The sequence below is a fragment of the Squalius cephalus genome, assembly GCF_949319135.1.
Source record: "Squalius cephalus genome assembly, chromosome: 14".
Classification (NCBI taxonomy): domain Eukaryota; kingdom Metazoa; phylum Chordata; class Actinopteri; order Cypriniformes; family Leuciscidae; genus Squalius; species Squalius cephalus.
Window position 1 is genome coordinate 7,865,215 of NC_137135.1, and position 21,293 is coordinate 7,886,507.

The 21,293-nt window shown below is 43.1% G+C and overlaps 1 long non-coding RNA gene across 1 annotated transcript; it reads left to right on the plus strand.

Moving 5' to 3' along the window:
• Window positions 1-782: 782 nt before the first annotated feature.
• On the plus strand, window positions 783-1,648 carry LOC307171381. Its single transcript, XR_013823543.1, has 3 exons — window positions 783-934; window positions 1,172-1,324; window positions 1,560-1,648. It is a non-coding gene; the product is annotated as an uncharacterized lncRNA (long non-coding RNA).
• The last annotated feature ends 19,645 nt before the right edge of the window (window positions 1,649-21,293 follow it).

A 21,293-nucleotide genomic window follows, 5' to 3' on the forward strand; every position in this document is an offset into this window, starting at 1 on the left:
GTTCCCTCTAGGTGACCCAGGCCAAAAGTTCTGTTGCGATGGAGCCAATGGGTTTCAAGAAAGGACTGGGAAAGCTCCTAAATGAAGGGATTGATGTAAAGGTTGGTCACAACCGACAGACATCCCTCTATCAGGAAAATAATGAGGAAGGATTTTCCAAATATAGAACACCAGTTTGATCCATGGCATACCGCAAAAGGTTAGTCTATTGTTGTTAGTGTAAGCTATTGTGCACAACTCCTGATACTTCTGCTGTGCTGTCTGGGGGTTTCTCTGTAAATCAAAATTACCATATAGAATACGCATTTTCTAAAGTGCACAGTTGTTATAATGCTCTTCCTTATTTTAATTCAGGAATCCAAAAAAAAAAAAAAGGTTTTGGCATCCAAACGCAAGTACTGCATGGACCTTGCTCCTTGGATAAAGAGTGTGAGCAATCACATGTGGTGGAGCTGCAGCTCATCAAAGGGAGATCATACATTATCTATACACACACATATTGCAAAGGTAAAGTCTAATTTATTTCTCATGTACATATTGTACGCAGGTATAATGCACATTGGAATGTCACTGCTGGCTCGCACACATCACCTTAGGACATTTATTTTATTTATTAGGATCTATTTTTGTTAAAATGAGTTTTTCATCCTGTATGTTATGACAATGCTGAAAAGATTTCTGCCTGTGCTCTAATGTTACTGTCAGGAATTGCTGAGACGATGGAAGTCAATTCTCCATCATATCTGTGGGGTCCATCGCTGGGAAGAAGATGGCATGGAACATAAATGCTACCACACTGAGCTGCCAGCGGACGAGCAAAGGAGGAAGAAGTGGTTGGCTAAAGACTTCCCTGCCTACAAGACCCTTTATGAAGTGGTCATGAATGCACGCCTACTGAAAGACCTGGAACAAATGGCACCGTTCAAACACACGGGTATGTTTATCAAAGACTTCACAGCTAGTGAATTGGCTCCATACATTTTAGGGTTCTGTGGGAACTATTTATGTGAAACTGGTTTACAATGTATTAGGTGGTAATATTGCACCACAGACAATGATGAACATTACATAAAGCCAATTTTCAACAGATCATGCAACTTGTAATCTTTGTTCCGTGTATTGTTTATACAGTATTTTCTAATTTGTACTGTCTTTATTTCTGTTTCACCAGGACAACTTGAGGTCTTCCATAATGCCCTTCTCAAATACTGTCCCAAAAGATTGCACTTTGAATATGCATCAATGCAAGCGCGAACAATGTTGGCAGTCATGGACCATAACGAGAACCACAACACACAACGAGAACAAGCAAAAACAGCGTCTGGTAAGTACTAAAAATATAGTATATTGAACACTATATCCTCCTGATACTTCAGAGTTTGCAGCCATACACATGTCAGTAATGATCTGTATGTAATTTATCGCCTAAATATATAAATGACCATATTTATCTTTTACAACATAACACTTTTACTGGTATAACTGGCATGAAATAATATAGCCTTCAGATCAGAATCATAATAGACCAAACTCCTCAGTCATGCTGGTCTTCATTTCAGGCCTCCAAAGACACAGTGTGGTTTTCCAAAAACAATCCAGACAATGGATTGCCAGACCTGTCTACCAGGAAACAACACAGACTTTCAGGAACGACATGATGGATGCAGTCATTCAGGCTGTATCCATCGGTGAAATACCCAAAATGCCTTTTTTATTATTGTTGTATATTGTTTTTGTTATTGTTGTACAGCTATTGAAAAATAAACAACAATATTTCTCAGTTTGTGATTTCTCTTGTTCTCTTATCTCTCTTGTGCTAATCTGCCTTATGTAGGCCTACAAGTTGTACAGTAAAAGGTGTTCAATCTCATACTGACTACACACCATATGTTGTAAACAAAAATGAAAATACATAAGTGTAGATGTTGCAATAATGTATTTGAACTAGAAACTATTACAATAAATAAAAAGCAAATCAAGGTTTCACATATTTTCAAGATGAAATAAAGCTCTGCTGTCTTGTAAGAGGTCAAAGGATGGAACCGGTGTGGGCAGAAAAGAAACTGTAAGGCAGTGTAGTTTCACAGACCAGTGTCAAAGTATCAGACATGCTGAGTAGAATATGCAAAGTGTATACAGACTAATGTAGTCAGGGACAATACGATCATATAATTCCCTGACTACTACTACTCTGATGTTTGTAGGTTGCTCTTTTATGTTATGTTGTCACATATCTTTATTCACAGATATAGTCTATGCAACATCTACAGTAATACCAACACAACAAAATATGCAACTTTTATTGTTGCCATAGATTTGAATATCACCAGTTTATGAATTGTGTCGACAATTGTGTATGATAAAGACATGTAGTATAGTATAGTCTAATTACTTTATGTATGATTGGTGTTGGCACATACTTAGTTACAACATTTCAACTGCCTCCTCCGCCTCTTGAAATCCCACATAGACACCAGTCTCTGAGGGATATTTTCTTCGAATGGCACCAACCACACATGATGGCAATGGTTTACGATTGCTTCTACCCAAAGTTTCTCGCTTCAGGGCCCACTCCAAAACTATGCGGAAGGACACCAACCTGTATTGACTAAGAGCACAGAAAACTTTGTATGAATAGCTAGGCTACAAGTAAACAGGTGATCATGAAATGCTATTTCAAGGGTGCTATGTCAGTTGGCATGTGTGCATATATCGTGTTTACGTGTATAGACAAACTGTATGGCATGGCTATACTACAATTGCATTGAACTATGCATCATGATTATTACAGAATCACTTACTTGGTGGACAGCTGTCCATTAGGTTGACTCGGCATGGGGCGTTTCTTCCAGTTGATCTTGTCACAACAGGAAAAAAAAATCGTCCTATTCACTGCAACAAAGGCACTCGGTTTCTGTCAACATAGGATGGCATGTTCCACATTTACACCACCAGTCCGTGTTCGTTCTGATTCTCCCCTCGACCTCAGTCTGTTCGGCATTTTGTCTATCAGCTTTCAAAGTTTGTAACTCCTCGTCTGTGTATTCTGGCTCAAAACGATATGGTTCTGGATCTTGGTTTTGATACCAAGTAAAAATCCGCTGAAAAAAAAAATACGGTTAGAAGATGTCTCATGTGACCTTGTTATTTGTACATGCTGTGACTATACAAATCACAACATGTAAATAGGAAAATGTTGGCGTTATTTTGTCACTTATTGGGAGCAGTACTCTAGATGGAGTCGTTTACCTCCAGTCTTTGTGCTAAGCTAGGCTATCGGTGGGTGCGTCAGACAGAGTTACGGCACGCACGGAGATGAGAAGGGTATGGACTTATCTAACTCTGGGGGATACGGTGAATAAGCTAAAGTCCCAAAAATTCAGCGTGTTCCTTTAACAGCTGACATTTACCTACACTGGATGTAAGCTTCGCATTGGGTCAAAAGCAAATAATAACTGATTATAATCACTGACACTGTCTACACCAAATACAAACAAACATAAAAAACAGTATAGTGCCAAATTAAATACATACATAAACACTACTAAAGATAATAATGGCACTATCAGAGCTAAGTGTCACGGTTATGGACTCCTTGTCCGTTATTGTTGGTGTTTAACGTGGTTATTATTCTCCTGAGATTGCTATTATATTACTGTGTATTTCTAATCATTTCCTTCATCGAGAGCATGATTATACCAGCCACTGCATTACAGAATAACTGACCATAAAAATATGGTGGGACGTACAGAGTTTTGTTTCTAATTAACCTAAAGCTCTTGGGTAATCGAGTATCCAATTATATACCATGAGGGAGCGTATAAAAGGGGATTCTAATGCACCGCTTGTGTGTGATCACCGTCTGTGCTGTCTGTGCGTCACTTCCCGGGCACTGCCCATTCTGGGTTTTTTTCATCCCTTCAACTTTGAGTTTGTTGCTGTGGGTTGATGGCGGCTGCCATTTCCCCTTCACATGCCCCTCCCGCAGTCCCGCGCTTCGTTGACATGGTGATACCCTTTTGTGTGTGCGTGACTTGGATTTGCGACTAGCTATGAAATGAAAGAGGAACAGTCTGTGTTCTCGGATACCGTGTGTTCAGTGAAGCCTGCGGGGCAACACTATTTGTTGCTGCTGCTTTGTCTATCCTGGTTTCTCCTGTGACAAACTTGCTCATCAGCGCGTGTGCGCTCAGTTCATGTGTTTTGTGTGACACCTGCTCTCCAGCATGCATTTGCTTCTGTGATCGCTGTGTTTTTTTCAGCTGGTCCTTCAGTTTGTTTGTATTTTGATTCTTTTGCTTCCTGCATATTTATTTTACTTGTTCTTCAGTGCATTCGCTTATGAATATTGTTTTGCTCAAATGTATTGTTTAGTTTTGTATTTGGTTTGCTAAAGTTGTTTCCATTGTTTTTGCTTTATCTCTTTGTTTTGCTTTGTTTAATGTTGCTGTTTAGTATGAAAGCGGGGTGAATATCCACCCAGTTTTGGTGCCCAGTTCTGAACCTCATCGTAGTTTGTTTCATGATTCTCTGGTTTATTAAATAAATGTTTATCATTTGTTTTTGTTTTTTGTTTGTAACTTTTATTTAAGTTTCAAGTGTTCTTGTTGTTATTATTTGTTTTGTTTATTTGGAGACCATTTTGGCTTCAGAGCAGGCTGCTCCCTCGCGTGCAATGGTGGGATTCTGTCACAGAGTGCTGTGCGTTTATGCTTGACCTTATTGGTGTGTGTGTGTTGTGGTGAGACCTGTGCACAGGGTGGTAAGATTGTGATATAGGAGCCTTGACTAGTTTACCTGCCATTGGTAAGCCTCGGCCTCCTTTTCATGTTTGTTAGTGTCTTTAATGTTTGTATATGTTAATCTGGTCCCACAGTCTTTTAACCCTCTGAGGTCTGAGGTGTTTTCTGGGCCCTGGAGGTGTTCTGACATGCTCTGACATTTCTGGTTATTTCTGTTACTTGTGACATTTTCATGGCTAAAGTCTAATTACACTGTATTCAGCACAAACTCTGCTACAATAATATATCAACAGCATGTATGTAAAAGTTTGTAGTTTTGAGATAATGACATTTATGCGTGGTTTGTGAAAATACAAAAAAAAATTCTCACTGAAATAAGGCCATGAAACCCCTACTGATTATTTCTTCACAAGACTTTTGAAAATTGTATGACGTAGCCTAGAATATTTGCTGCAAAACTATGTGAAAATCACCCTGACTGCTCATTCAGAGAAGACAATATATTGATTTTAAAATTTTACGACGTGTTTTGTGTGAATAAGCCTTATGCGAGAACTCATTAATATGTATGGTTTTTCTCACCTGAGAAAGACAAAGAACCTCCCCTAACGGCCCTATTAGGAGCTATCAGGCCCCTTTCATTCTGAGCAACCTTGCACAATACTGTAAATGAGGAGATTTAAAAAAGAATGGCTTTTAAATTGTTTGGATTTATTTACACAACATAATCCAAATAGACACAACAAATGGCAAAAAAGCACTTATTGAAAGACAGAGACCTTTGTGCCATTCCTAAAAACATTGTACCTTTCATTTCCAAGGTGTTTTATTTTCACTTTACCATGTTCATGTTCCAGAGACTCATGTGAATGTTGAAGTCGGCAGGACTCAGTGGCATCTGGGCCCTGAAAAAAAAGTGAACATACTGATATCAAGAGAAAGGCCTGCACGATTTTGGAAATAAATATTAGATTTTTCTGGTTAAAATTGCTTTTTAAAATTCACAGAATACACACACACACACACACACACAAATGTTTCCAACAATATATAAAATAATGAACACCAGGTTTGTTGTGCCTTGTAGGCATAGGCTATGCGCAGTGCTGGGTAAAATAATAATAACAATAGATAGCAGTATAAATCTTCCAAAATATTTCAGTAACAACCAAGCTAGAGAAAAATATATTGATGTTACTTCAAATGTTTCCATTCGTTATGATGATATGAAATGAGATAATAGTAAAAACATGAAGCCGTTTGGTGTGTTTTGCTTTTCAAATTTTCAAATGATACATTCAAACGCGATCGCGCTGCAAAATCTGATACATTCAAACGCGATCGCGCTCAAATATAAAACATTATGGTTACCATATACATATCTACGTTTGACCAGATATCCACAAACACAGTAGGCCTAACAGTAAACACGGGTCTAAATATTATAATATTCCCCATATATCTAGCAACAGTTCAACTGCAATGTGACATTTATGCAACAATAACAAACATGTAAGAATTTCTTACCTTAAATCTTTCTTGTCTTCAAATTGCGTTCTTCTTCTACTGAGGTAGCCTAAATCCAATGTAAGCTCAGCCGCGTCTTTCAAACTCGACGAAAAGTGAAGTGAAGTGTTTTGGTGTTTTGTTGTTGAGGTAACGAGCGCGTTCGCGTTCCATGTGGAGATTTGCATGTGAATATCTTTTGCGCGAGTGGGCGTGGCCAAATTAACTGTAATGAGCAAGCGTTTGAGAAGCTGGACATCTTGTTGGTTTTATACAAATTACTTAAACAGAAAATATTTGTTTTCGTTTTGAACCCGATCATTTAAAAGTACACACTTAAATGTTTATAAAGGTGTATGGCTCATAAATGTGTGACAAGTATTCGCTGAGTTTTGTTTCAGTTTATAGACGTGCTCAAGAAAAAAAAGTTCACCTCGACGGAGAGGCAGAACGCACACCCTGTTTATTTTCTTTATTTTACAAAAGCACAATGTTTTGATTTGATTGTAAGTGGACACATACAAAAGTAGAAATATCACAGATTCTTTTTTTATATTTCTTTTTTCTGTATGACCATAAATGACGGAGTAATTTAAGTTTATAGTGCTACAATGTGGAGAAAATCCAGCAAAACGCACCGGCGCCTTTGCCGACCTCAGAGGGTTAATGTTTGATGATTGAAATAAAGCTTTTGTATCTTTGGTATCCACGTCTCAGTGCCTTCTTTCGAAAAACCACACTCCTGTGTGTCCTTTGTAGGTGGTTAAATTCTTGAGTATTGATATTTCCCTGGTTAACAGGGTGGCGTAGTCAGCTACATCTTTAGAGGTTGCTTTCCCTCTCAATGTCCCGCTACATTCTGCCTTAGTCGGCAGGGTGAATTTCTTTGTTGGGCCGAGACGTGGATACTTATTGTTATTTGGGTAAATGTTAGACTGTGAATTGTACATTGTGTGGATGGACTAGTAGTTTTTTTTTGTTAGTTTTTTTGTCTTTTTTTTTTTGGTGTCTTTTTCTTTTTCAATCTTGAGTTGGAGACAAAGCAGCAGCGTCATTTCAGTGGATTTGTAGCATTCCAGCAGCTGCTATCCTTATCTGTGCCATTTACTTACAGACGTTGCTCTGGTAAGTTTCACTACATATAAAAAATTTTAAAAAATGGAAGAGAAAATGCGTGAATTGAGGGATCTTGTTGCTCAGTTAAGGGCGGATAATGAGAAATTGCATCAGGACCAGAGCCGTGCCGCCCCCTCGAGTCCAATAGCTGGCCCCTCTAGAGAATTGTCAGTGCCCTCCACTAATCACTCAGTGGGTGGTAGTGCCACATTAACTGAACGACTTGTGTTTATCCCAAGGGATCGAAAATGTCCAATATTTGATGGTAGGCCAGGTATTGGCATAAATGATTGGATAGAGGAGGCGAAAGCTTGTATAAGAACTCATCATCTGATCCTCCTGGTGGCTTGCGCTCTTGAGTCCTGGTGTGTTGGGGATGAATGTACTTGGGCGATGCTACCAGGAGCTCTTTGGACATCATGGCCGTGCTTTGTTTGATTTTTCCCTGGTTTCTAGTGTGCCACTTTCAGTTTTTCAAGCCTTGCAACACTGCCATCAAGGGTATGCCACTGCCACCCTCTGTTAAGGGTATGACTAGGGTAAGGGTGCGTGGTCCTCGGGCATGTCGCGTCACAGGCGGTACCATTAAGTTTGTTGCGGCAACATGTGCAGAACAGCTGGCAGGTAGTACAGTGCTATTTGAGCCCTCTGAGTCGGGGTTACCTGAAGGGTTGTTAGCCTCCCCCGCCTTGGTGCAAGTGACTAGAGGCTCAGGTTATGTGCCGGTGGTCAACATAGGCACATCTGATGTCCTACTTTTTCCCCGCCGAGTACTGGGTACCCTGGTTAGAGTGCATGTTGTTAGTTTGCTGACAGGTGTTACGGAAGTTAGACCCATTACAGTTGGAGCCTATTCTCAAGGCACCCAAGCAGCTAGTTCCACTGTTTCAGAGCAGATTGCGTTGAACTTGAATGCATTGCCAGAATCAGAACAGGTTAGGGCCTTGCTTATGAAGGATCAGACGTGTTATCTGAACATGATGGTGATTTGGGATGTACTAGTCTCATCTCTCATGATATCCCAGTGTTAGACGACGTTCCCATATGGCAGCAACATCGCCGTGTACGTCCCTCTGAGTACGAGGTTGTTAGGGCCCACATTAATCAGCTGCTAGAGTCTCAGGTAATCAGGGAGAGTTGTAGCCCGTACGCCTCCCCAATCGTGTAGGTTAAAAAGAAGGATGGTAGCCTACGCCTGTGCATGGACTACCTTCAGTTAAACGCCAAGACTAGACAAGATGCTTGCCCCGTATTGAGGAGTCGCTGGATGTGTTGACAGGGACCTGTTGGTTTTCTACCATGGATCTAGCTAGTGGCTACAACCAGGTCCCTGTCACAGAGAGGGATAAGCCTAAGACCGCTTTTTGCACACTATTTGGCCTGTTCGAATGGAACCGAATGCCGTTCGGGTTGTGCAATGCCCCCTCTACCTTCCAGCGACTTAAGGAGAGGATATTCAGGGACCAGCAGTGCCAGTCATTACTTTTATATCTAGACGATATTGTGGTGTTCTCCACCTCTATTGCTCAGCATTTGGAGAGGTTGGAGGTCGTTTTAGACCGGCTGGAGCGGGAAGGGTTAAAGGCTAGGCTGGAGAAGTGTGCCTTTCTCCAGCAAGAGGTGAGATATTTGGGTTATGTGAGCTTTGAGGGGTTAAAAGAGAAGCTTACCACCACCCCAGTTCTTGCGTATGTCGATTTCTCTAAACCAGCTACCAAGGTCTAGGTGCAGTCCTTTCTCAAGAATATGAAGGTAAGGTAAGACCAGTGGCATATGTCAACCGCAGTCTAAGGCCCATTGAGCACAACATGTCAGAACAACTATAGCTCTATGAAGCTGGAGTTTGTTGCGCTCAAGTGGGCCATGACCGAGAAATTCCGCGAGTACTTGTTGGGTAATAAGTGTGTGGTATTTACAGATAATAACCCCTTTAGCCACCTGACCTCCACAAAGCTTGGTGCGACTGAGCAGCATTGGGCTTCTCAGCTGGCGGCCTTCGATTTTGATATTAAGTATCGTTCAGGTAAGAGTAATAAAAACGCAGATGCACTTTCACGGCGGAACCCCCTGGATCCTGGTGTGTTGGATGGGTTGGCCCCAGGGACTGCAATTCCTGAGTCATTGCGGCCGTTAATTGGGTTGGATTATGCTGGAGTAGTGACCCAATGTTTAGTCTCTACGCTTCCTGGTTACTCAGTTGGTGAGTTAGGTTTGTTGCAAACAGCTGACCCGGTTATCCAGGAAGTGTTGTGATTCTGGAGACAAGGTACTCGCTGGGTCCTGATGAACGGCGCTGAATGACTAAAGCAGCCCTAACGTTGCTCTGTCAGTGGGACCGTCTGATTGAGCAAGATGGTATGCTTTATCGCCGGGTTTACTGCCCTAAGGGTAAGGAAGGGATGTTGCCATTAGTATTACCTGTGACCTTGAAGTCAGAGGGGTTAAAACAATTGCATCAGCAACATGGACATCAGGGCAGAGAGCGCACCAACGAGTTAGTGAGACAGAGGTGCTATTGGCCAGGATTGTCCTCTAATGTGGCAAGCTGGTGTCAAGAGTGTGATCGGTGCCAGGCAGCCAAGGACACCCAGCCATTTGCTCAGGGATTTATGGGGCGGTTATTGTCATCTAGGCCAAATTACATCCTCGCTGTGGACTTCACCATTTTGGAGCCCACAAGCTCTGGTGTCCGTCTTGGTGATGATTGACGTTTTCAGTAAGTATACCCTGGCTGTTCCAACAAAGGATTAGCAAGCTGAGACAGTGGCCCAAGCCCTGGTGACAGAACCACCGCCTCCATTCTAACCAGGGTCAAAACTTTGAGTCCTTGTTAATCCGTCAGTTATGTGAGCTCTATGGTGTGGAGAAGTCTCGTACTACCCCATATCACCAGCAACGGCCAGTGTGAACGTTTTAATCGCACCTTAGACAATCTGTTGCGCATACTGCCAGTGTCCAGGAAACGAGATTGGACAACTTGTCTTCCCCAGGCAGTGTTCAGCTTTAATAGCACTCCTCATCAGGCCACGGGGGAATCACCACACTTTTTGATGTTCGGTCAGGAGCCGCGATTGCCCTTGGATTTCCTGTTGGGGAGAGACCCACAGCCAAGAGAGGGTAGTGTGCATGACTGGGTCTTGGAGCATCAAACGAGGCTATAGGTAGCCTTTGCAGGTGCACGTGAATGGTTGCAGGAGATGGCCGACAAGCGCAAGGCCCATCACGATCAACATGTCCGAGATGAACCACTGGTGGAGGGTCAGCTGGTGCATCTCTATGATTATGGGGTAAGAGGCCGCCATAAAATCCAGGACCTGTGGAGCCCAGTGGTGATGAGGGCACCCAAGGAGGGTGGTGTAGTGTACACAATTGCACCTGTAGATGACCTGACCAAGACCAGGAATGTGCACCATTCACTGTTGAAGAGTCGAGTCCATAAGGACACGGTGGCTGCGGACCATGGTAGTCCTTTGCATGACCCAGTTGTGGACGCATCCTCATTGGCTGAAGATGAGGATGAGGTAGATTTGCTGGCTGTGGTGCAGGAGCGGGGCCAATTCGCTGTTAAACTGCCAATTCCTTAACTGCGGGGCTGCATCCAAATAGGCATCACCATCCCCGTTCGGTGGGAAAGATGGGCGGAGCCTCTCTTCAGCAATTGCATAGTATAGCAGGGATTTTTAGTGTGTCTAAAATCGAGTGTCCAATAATATACCGTGAGGGAGCGTATAAAAGGGGATTCTAATGCACCGCTTGTGTGTGATCACCGTCTGTGCTGTCTGTGCGTCACTGCCTGGGCACTGCCCATTCTGTTTTTTTTTCATCCCTTCCGCTTTGAGCTTTATTGCGGATAGTTCGTTGCTGTGGGTAGTTGGCGGCTGCCATTTCCCCTTCACATGCACCTCCCACAGTCCCGTGCTTTGTTGACATGGCGATACCCTTCTGTGTGTGCGTGACTCGGATTTGCGGCTAGCTATGAAATGAAGGAGGAATAGTAGGAATAGAGGAATGAATTCTCGGATACAGTGTGTTCAGTGAAGCCTGCGGGAGAAAGACTCGGGAGATAAAATGATATAACAAGAGTAAATTTATTAATAGCTCAGCAAGCATAGTCTTTGGCGTAGGCCCCGTCCTTAGCAAGCAATGCGAGGGTAACGCAATCTGCAAATCCCGCCTGAAGATGAAGGCGGGGCGCAGCCGACCCCCTGGAGGTAAAGGAAGGGACCATCCTGGTGGTGGTGGGGAGAATGGAGGGAAAGGGCCATCTTGGAGGTGGTTGGGGAGGATGGAGGTAATTGGCGCCGTCAGTATTTGCGAACTCAGATGGATGTAAGTACCATTCTTTTATACTGAGAGTGTTAACACATGATTGGTTAGAAGTGAGTTAATTCATGACGCGCTGATTGAGTCTTCCTGGCAGAACTTAACGCTAAGCTTACATTTTTTTATTTTTTTTTATTTTTTTACTTTTATTTAAGTTTCAAGTGTTCTTGTTGTTATTATTATTTGTTTTGTTTATTTGGAGACAATTTTGTTAGTCTTGTAGGCCCTCGCGTGCGGTGGTGGGATTCTGTCACGGAGTGCTGTGCGTTCATGCTTGACCTTATTGGTGTGCGTGTGTTGTGGTGAGACCTGTGCACAGGGTGGTAAGATTGTGATATAGGAGCCTTGTGCTCATTAAACTAGTTTACCTGCCATTGGTAAGCCTCGGCCCCCTTTTCATGTTTGTTAGTGTCTTTAATGTTTGTATATGTTAACCTGGTCCCACAGTCTTTTAATGTTTGATGATTGAAATAAAGCTTTTGTATCTTTGGTATCCACTTCTCAGGGCCTCCTTTCGAAAACCACGCTCCTGTTTGTCCTTTGTAGGTGGTTAAATTCATGAGTATTGATATTTCCCTGGTTAACAGGGTGGCGTAGTCAGCTTCGAGACAAAAAAAAAAAGAAAATCAGAATGGACTTGCTAACGCCTTCTCCTCCTCCCCAAACACTGAAATGTGCTGGGGTATTTAGGCTGGATGCTCCAACACCATGCAAGCCTAAGCCCCACCGAGGTCATCACGGAACCAGGTCATCTTATTACTGTATCTGCTACATTTCACTGTCACTAATAGAGATTCTCTGAACTTTTGTTATATGTTTGGGATGTACTTAAACAATTAATGCACTGAATTAAAAGACAATGTAATGTTTATCTGCATATATTATCAGAACTAGTTCAGGAAATATTGTAAAAACAATATAAAACTGCATTGGAAAATAATAGAAAGAAAGAAAGAAAGAAAGAAAGAAAGAAAGAAGCTCAACAGCACAATTTGGTTCTTTTTGTTTCGTTCTGCACATGAAGTCATCATAGTAACCATAACAGACAAGATAGACAAATGGAGAAATATCATTTTTAGTTTTTCAGTTCCTCCTGGGGGCTTAGAAGAACTGTTTGATACTGTTACGTCAGACTGAATTTACAGTCGCTCACCACTGAAGTGCTCTGGATAATGCATGGCCTCTTGGCCTTTCAATGAAGAGAAAATCTGCTAGCATGTGTCATGAGTCAGGTCACCTTCTCCCTTTCTCTATCCTTTCTCTCTCACACACACACACACACACACATGCTCGCACACATACACATACACACGCGCATGATCTTTTCATCCATTCTCGCTCTCTCTCTCTCTCCCTCTCTCTCTCTCTACCCGCACCTGTTAGTCACCTGTTTCCATTCTCTCCCTAATGCTCTCTCTTTATCTAGTGTTGGTTCTAGCAGTCATTTGTCGGATTATTGTTTCTTGTCATGCGTTTGCACAGTTGCTCTCTTCGTTTTGCAAGATATTGGAAGATACTCACCTTGTCCTGTCTGTCCGGTGCGTCTGTGTCAACCTGTCTTGTCTGTTCAGATCAGCCAGCATCAAAGTGTGTCCAGAGCCCTGTTTCAGCTGCGTGAGTTTCTCCGCGTACTCTGACTGAGATACCAACTGTTCTGTGTTCTCCTACTCTACGGGTGACCAGATAAGGTCTTCATCGAGACGACTTCAAGTTACGACTGTATGTTTTTCTCCAGCTCTGTGTGCTTCAACGACAGACTGCCTTGTTTCTTGTATTCATTAAAGACTGTTTAATTTTGAGAACCTCTGCTTTTGGATCTTTCCTTATAAACTGTGACAGAATAGTCCGACCAAACATGGATCCAGCGGAGGAGATGCCTGTCCGATCGGCGGTTGAGATCCAGGGAGCGATGCTTGGCAGTCATGAGGAGGAGCTGGCCGCTGCCCATCAAGGCTGTTCGGAGCCTGGCTGATCAGGTTACAGATTTGTCTGCCAGTTTTCTTCACCTTCACCAGGAGCCCTCCAGATCTTCTACCCGACAACTGCCCTCAGAGCCACGAATCAACAATCCATCCTGTTACGCTGGTGAGCCCGCTGAGTGCAGAGCTTTTCTCATTCAATGTGAGGTTGTCTTTTCTCTCCAGCCCCAGACGTATGCGGAGGATCGGGCTCGCATTGCTTATGTTCTGTCTCTTCTCTCGGGACGTGCACGCGAGTGGGGGACTTCGGTTTGGGAGGCTCGATCTGAATGCTGCCGCTCTTTCGGGCTCTTCAAGGATGAAATGATTAAGGTCTTTGATAGATCAGTATTCGGCTGCGAGGCTTCACGTCTTCTTGCTGTTCTACGCCAGGGCAGAAGGTCTGTGGCCGATTTCGCAATAGAGTTCCGGACCTTGGCGACTTCAAGTGAGTGGAACGAGCCCGCACTTATTGCTCGCTTTCTAGAGGGGCTGAACTTAGACCTTAAGGAGGAGATCTACTCACGGGGGTCACCGACTCAGCTGGATCAACTCATTGAACTGGCCATTCGCTTGGATAAGTGTTTCGAGCAGAGACGACGTGTTCGTTCTTCCCATTCCAAGTCAAGCGATTCCCTCTCAACCGCCGCAGCTCCTGTTCGCATCCAGTCTGAGGCTGAGCCCATGAAGGTTGGAAGTGTGCACATCTCTTCAGAGGAACGACAGCGGCGGATACTAAATCGTCTTTGTCTTTACTGCGGTGCGGCTGGCCACTTTGTTTCGTCCTGCATGTTAAAAGCCAGAGCTCGCCAGTAGATGGAGGAGTACTGGTGAGCGCATCCGTCATTTCCTCCTCACCCAGATCTCGCACTACGATCTCCGCCGTTCTTCGCTGGGCGGGCTCCTCAGCGACTGGTCCTGCTCTCATCGACTCTGGTGCTGAGGGCAATTTTATCGACGAGAGTTGGGCCTGTGAACACAAGATTCCTTTGATCAACTTGACTAAGTCTACAACTGTCTTTGCCCTGGACGGCAGAGAACTCTCTTCAGTTCGCCGCGTCACCAGCCCGGTGAGTCTCACTGTTTCCGGCAACCACCAAGAGACTATTTATTTTTTTATTTTTCAGTCCCCTGGTACCCCTATTGTTTTAGGCCATCCCTGGCTTATTCAACATAATCCTCAAATTGACTGGGTCAAGGGGTCTATTCATACATGGAATTTATCTTGTCATGTTAACTGTCTTGTGTCTGCTCTCCCTACTGTGTCATCTGTTTCTGCGTTTCAGGAGGAACCTGATGATTTGTCTGGTGTCCCGGAGGAGTACCATGATCTGCGGGCGGTTTTCAGCCGTTCTCGGGCCGTTTCTCTACCGCCTCACCGGCCTTACGACTGTAGTATTGAACTTCTCCCTGACTCTATTCCTCCTCGCGGCAGATTATACTCCCTTTCGGCGCCCGAGCGCGTTGCTCTAGAGAAGTATCTTACCGAGTCCCTCGACGCGGGCATTATTGTTCCATCCTCGTCTCCCGCCGGCGCAGGGTTTTTCTTTGTAAAGAAAAAAGATGGCTCTTTGCGCCCCTGTATCGACTATCGCGGGCTGAACGACATAACGGTCAAGAACCGTTATCCTTTACCTCTTATGTCGTCGGCTTTCGAGATCCTACAGGGCGCAAAGATATTTACTAAGTTAGACTTGCGCAACGCCTACCATTTAGTGCGCATCAAGGAAGGAGACGAGTGGAAGACCGCGTTCAACACCCCCGTCGGCCACTTTGAATACCGGGTTTTACCTTTCGGTCTGGTCAACGCTCCCGCTGTTTTTCAAGCCTTAGTTAACGATGTCTTGAGAGACATGCTAAACGTTTTTGTGTTCGTTTACTTGGATGACATTTTAATTTTCTCACCATCCCTCCAGGTACATATTCAGCACGTACGCCGTGTCCTGCAGAGATTGCTACAGAATCGTCTATTCGTTAAAGCTGAGAAATGCGTCTTTCACGCTCAGTCGGTTACTTTTCTCGGTTCGGTAGTTTCTGCGGAGGGGATCAGCATGCACCCCGACAAGGTTCGAGCTGTTCTTGATTGGCCGGTTCCAGATTCCCGAGTCGCGCTTCAGCGATTTTTGGGGTTTGCTAATTTTTATCGGCGTTTTATTCGGAACTTTAGCCAAGTTGCCACCCCTCTGACTGCCCTCACCTCCTCCAAGATCAAATTCGTTTGGACGGAGGCTGCTCAGGGTGCTTTTGATCGTCTTAAAGGTCCCATGACATGAAATTTCCACTTTCTGAGGTTTTTTAACATTAATATGAGTTCCCCTAGCGTGTATATGGTCCCAAAAATTCTAGAAGTTTGAATCGGTGTAAATCGAGCTTTTGCTATTTTTCTCTGCCTTTGAGAAAATGGAAGCTCAACCGGGCTGATCTTGAATCTCCTCCTTATGACGTTATAAGGAGAAATGTTACCTCCCCTTTCTCTGCTTTGCCCGCCCAGAGAATATTTCTCGCCCATGAGAAAATGAGCTAGGAAGTAGAACAGACGTTACAGATCTCTCATGAAAAGGCAACAGTAGGTTCGCGTTAGCTACATGATAATAACTGTAAACCATCCGAATAAAGTACTGTATCCAGACATAATATTTTAAACTAACCATTCGGAAAAGTCCTGCTGGAGCCGCTGAGTTGCAACTTCTTCATCCGTTGCTTCTCCATCTGGATCAGATTCTGGGTCAAACTGAAATGCTTGAACGACTGCGTGTCTTCGTGCAATTGCAATATATCCAACATAAACAAACATGCATGGTTCCGTTGCGCAAGATGGTTAAGGCCACACCCAACCTCCACCTTGCGCCGCCTTTCTCCTCCTCATTAGTATTTAAAGCTACAGACACCGAAACGGCCCGTCTGAAGGAAGCTCATTCTGGGACTGGCTTGTAGTGGCTATAATTCTGCACCGAGGCTGAATTTTTGGAAAGAGATTTCAGATACAGTACTAAGGACCACTAAGGACTATATTAAAGCCTACAAAAAGTAGCATGTCATGGGACCTTTAAGAGACTCTTTACCTCCGCGCCCATTCTGATCACTCCTGATCCTACCCGTCAGTTTATTGTTGAGGTCGATGCCTCCGAAATTGGGATAGGAGCTATTTTATCGCAACGCTCTTCCCAGGATGACAAGGTCCATCCGTGCGCGTTTTACTCTCATCGTTTTTCGCCCGCAGAACGCAATTATGACGTTGGTAACCGAGAACTTTTGGCGATCCGTCTAGCTCTTGGTGAGTGGCGACACTGGCTTGAAGGAGCCAGTGTACCATTCCTTGTCTGGACGGATCATCGCAATTTAGAGTACATCCGCTCTGCGAAACGTCTAAACGCCCGTCAAGCCCGCTAGACCTTGTTTTTCGATCGCTTTGATTTCTCTATTTCGTTTAGACCTGGTTCCAAGAACCTCAAGCCCGACGCGCTTTCTCGACAGTTCGACTCCTCAGAGGGTGCATCGACCGATGAGAGAATTTTACCTCAGCACTGTGTGGTCGGAGCTGCCGTCTGGGGAGTTGAGCAGGCTGTTAAACGGGCACTCACGCACACCATTAGACCCCCCCCCCCCGCTCACCTAAGGGTACATTATTTGTTCCCGTTACCGCTCGTTCGACGGTTCTTCGCTGGGGTCATTCTTCCAAATTAGTTGCACATCCCGGGGTAAGAGGAACTCTAGCGACTATCCGTCAGAGGTTCTGGTGGCCCACTCGAGAATGCGACGTTCGTCGTTTTGTTGCAGCCTGTTCTGTCTGCGCCCAGACCAAATATAGTAATAGCCCACCGGCAGGTCTGCTTAGACCTCTTCCTATTCCTTCACGCCCCTGGTCGCATATCGCTTTAGATTTTGTAACTGGGTTACCTTCTTCATCTGGGAATACGGTTATTCTCACCGTCGTGGACCGTTTCTCTAAAGCTGCACATTTTGTTCCTCTCCCTAAGTTACCGTTTGCTCTCGAGACCGCCCAAATTATGGTTAATCACGTGTTCAAGATCCACGGTCTTCCTTCGGACCTTGTGTCTGACAGAGGTCCCCAATTAACCTCTCAGTGCTGGAGGGAATTCTGCCGACAGATAGGGGCCAATGGGCAAGCCGAAAGGACCAACCAGATTCTTGGCCGCATGTTGCGTAGTCTTACCTCACAGAATCCCGCGTCATGGTGTGATCAGCTTCCCTGAGCTGAATATGCCCACAATTCCCTTCCTTCGTCTGCTACTCGCTAATCGCTCGTTGATTGATGACTTCTACCGGTCTCGTCAGGCTCCTTCCTCAGGAGCGCCTGGTGGCGCTCCTTGAGTGAGGGGGTACTGTCATGAGTCAGGTCACCTTCTCCCTTTCTCTATCCTTTCTCACACACACACACACACATGCTCGCACACATACACATACACACACGCGCATGATCTTTTCATCCATTTTCGCTCTCTCTCTCTCTCTCTACCCGCACCTGTTAGTCATCGCAATCAGCGCTCGCGCTGATTTGCGATGACACCTGTTTCCATTCTCTCCCTAATGCTCTCTCTTTATCTAGTGTTGGTTCTAGCAGTCATTTGTCGGATTATTGTTTCTTGTCATGCGTTTGCACAGTTGCTCTCTTCGTTTTGCAAGATATTGGAAGATACTCACCTTGTCCTGTCTGTCCGGTGCGTCTGTGTCAACCTGTCTTGTCTGTTCAGTTCAGCCAGCATCAAAGTGTGTCCAGAGCCCTGTTTCAGCTGCGTGAGTTTCTCCGCGTACTCTGACTGAGATACCAACTGTTCTGTGTTCTCCTACTCTACGGGTGACCAGATAAAGTCTTCATCGAGATGACTTCAAGTTACGACTGTTTGTTTTTCTCCAGCTCTGTGTGCTTCAACGACAGACTGCCTTGTTTCTTGTATTCATTAAAGACTGTTTAATTTTGAGAACCTCTGCTTTTGGATCTTTCCTTATAAACTGTGACAGCATGCCTCTGCCTCAACAATAATATAATATATTACATGTGAGCAATGTCTACATTATGTTGGTTGCTAGCATGTTTTTATACTGTTTTTATACTGTTATACTGTTTTTTTAGGCCTATGTACACATACCATATTACCTTTGAATGTTACCTGTGCAGTTTATTTACTCAGGAAAAAATTGTTTGACGTTTTTTATGACTGCATCTGGCCATAATGGATTCACAGCTTGCAAGAACATTATATTAAACATATGGCATCTTGGAACAATGGAAATATTCAGCAGATGTTGTTTTCACAAATATAAACAATTCTTCCCAATAGAGGGTGACTTCTATCACATAACCTAATCAGCATTTTGCTATTTTTAAGCCAAAGACCCATTTTCAGCATACATTGTCAGTCTCTTTTGTTTAGATTTTCCTGTGGAAACCCATCTGAGGCACTTCTCTTTTGAATCAGATTTGTGACTCGTTCAGACTATTTTGTGAATCCATTTGACCAGTTCATTAAAAAGGAATGATTCAAAGAAACGATTTGATCGCAAATTGAACAACACTATCAACAAACCACCTATCCATCTTTATCATTTTCTGTGGTTTGAAATCATAAGTAAGGAAGGGGTCTGGTGAAATGTATCTGAGTAAACGTATTGGAGGATGTGATCCTAAAAAGCCCACTTGCTAACAGAAGAGCTTTAAGTTAAAAACTGAAAGCATGAGATAAATTATTTGTTACACATCAAATTCATGTTTTACTGTCATTGTATTTATTTTTACAAACTGGGTTATTTGAGAACAGTTGTTGCGAACAATATAATTTGCATGTTGTTTGAGCAGCCCTTCAAAAACTTTTCTAGAATATGATGATGAAACTGGCATTGATATACAGATGTGGCCTTTAAAAATGCGCGTCTCAGAGAGAAGAATGCTGAGAGCACTTCCGAAATTCTGCGGGATCGTGCAGAAGGGGGATTAGATGTTGGACGCAGGAAATAATAAAACCTGTAGATGGCAGTCGAGTTTCATGTGGCCATACTGAGTTGACGAAGTATGACGAATACAATGTTTTCTTTTGCCAGTTACATAAACAGTCACATATTCTTCATAAAAATCTGACTCAAACGCGCATCATTTGTCTTATTTTTTTTTTTCTGTGTACTTACAGTAGAAGAGACGTGATGTAGGCTATGATAACTGAGTCTTATAACACAATAATTTGCGAAGACCTTTGAAGAGACCGAGATCATTTGCGCATTATCATTATCTAATTTTACATTTAGTTCATTTTTGCATCTTAACGTTTTAAATAGTTTTAACATGGTTGTAATGCGCTTTTCTGCATTACTGTACAGTACTTTTTATATTATCATGTTTCCCTTATAGGCGTCGATTTCGGTGGGGACGGTGGGTATGCACCCACCAGATTTCGTCATGAGTCATTTTGTACCCACCACTTTTAACTTCAGTCCATAATAATTTGACTTTGGGTTCTATTGACCGTTTTCAGTGGTTATGAGGAGCTTAATTAATTTAACCTGAGATGTGCGTTATATCGCCTTTTGATCATTCTTTGTGTTGTCGATTTTTGACACAGTTTCATTATATGTTCATAATAATTTGATTCATAATTATGTCATTTTTTTCTAAAAGTAAAAAAAAACTAAAAGATTTTCTAAAAGCAATATTCTAAAGAGATACAAAGACAGTGTACGCCACCAGATTTCGTCATGAGTCATTTTGTACCCACTACTTTTAACTTCTGTTGACCGTTTTCAGTGGTTATGAGGAGCAATATGAGAGAAAAAATTTTGTAATCATTGTCTGACACAACAACAAAAAAAAATTATAATATTCATTTTATTTTAATTTTCGTGTTCGCATTTATGAGGGGAAAAAACAACGTGTCAGTTTACGGTTATGGACGTGAGCGCTCTAAAAGCGGCACTAAAAGACTGCTTTAAAACTTTCACAGAGACCTCAAACAGAACAGCTGCCTTTCTTTAAATTGAATTTCGTTTTGTATTAATTATATCTTAATTTTAATCAGTGTTTCGTGAACCATTTGCCTGGATTTAAGAAGTAAATATAGCAGCAATCACGACATTGGAGGCCCCGGCGATATCTCATAAATGAACCGAAACTCAGCGTGTAATGAACATTCACATTTACAGTGTATTTAGACACATTTAGACGCATTCATAATCATTACTTTTACCGGTTCTTTGTGGCAAGCTTTATGCGTGCGGTCGTGCGCAGTGCGGCTATATTACGTAAACACTCATGATCCATATAAGTAGGCTAATTAAATTAATATAAAGGGGCGATTTGTCCATGAATTACTTAAATGAACAACTAGCCTAGTATACTAGTCGACTAGAAAAAAAAAAAAAAAAAAAACCTTTTAGTCGAAAGCAGCCCTTATTCCACATATTTTCGAACCAGGCAACATGACATCTGTGTTGAGCGAGCGACCGGATTGAATAGCGGAGCGGAATATTCAGAAATGCGCTCTCCACTCACGAGCTCTGATCGGAACAAACCCGAACCTCACTGTCTGCTGAACTTGCAGAATCATCAAAATATAATATTTTCTAAAGAAGAATTTTAAAACTTTATTGGTGGTAGTTGAGAAGAATTCCTCTTTCCATATCTAAATCATTTCGAGTGCAA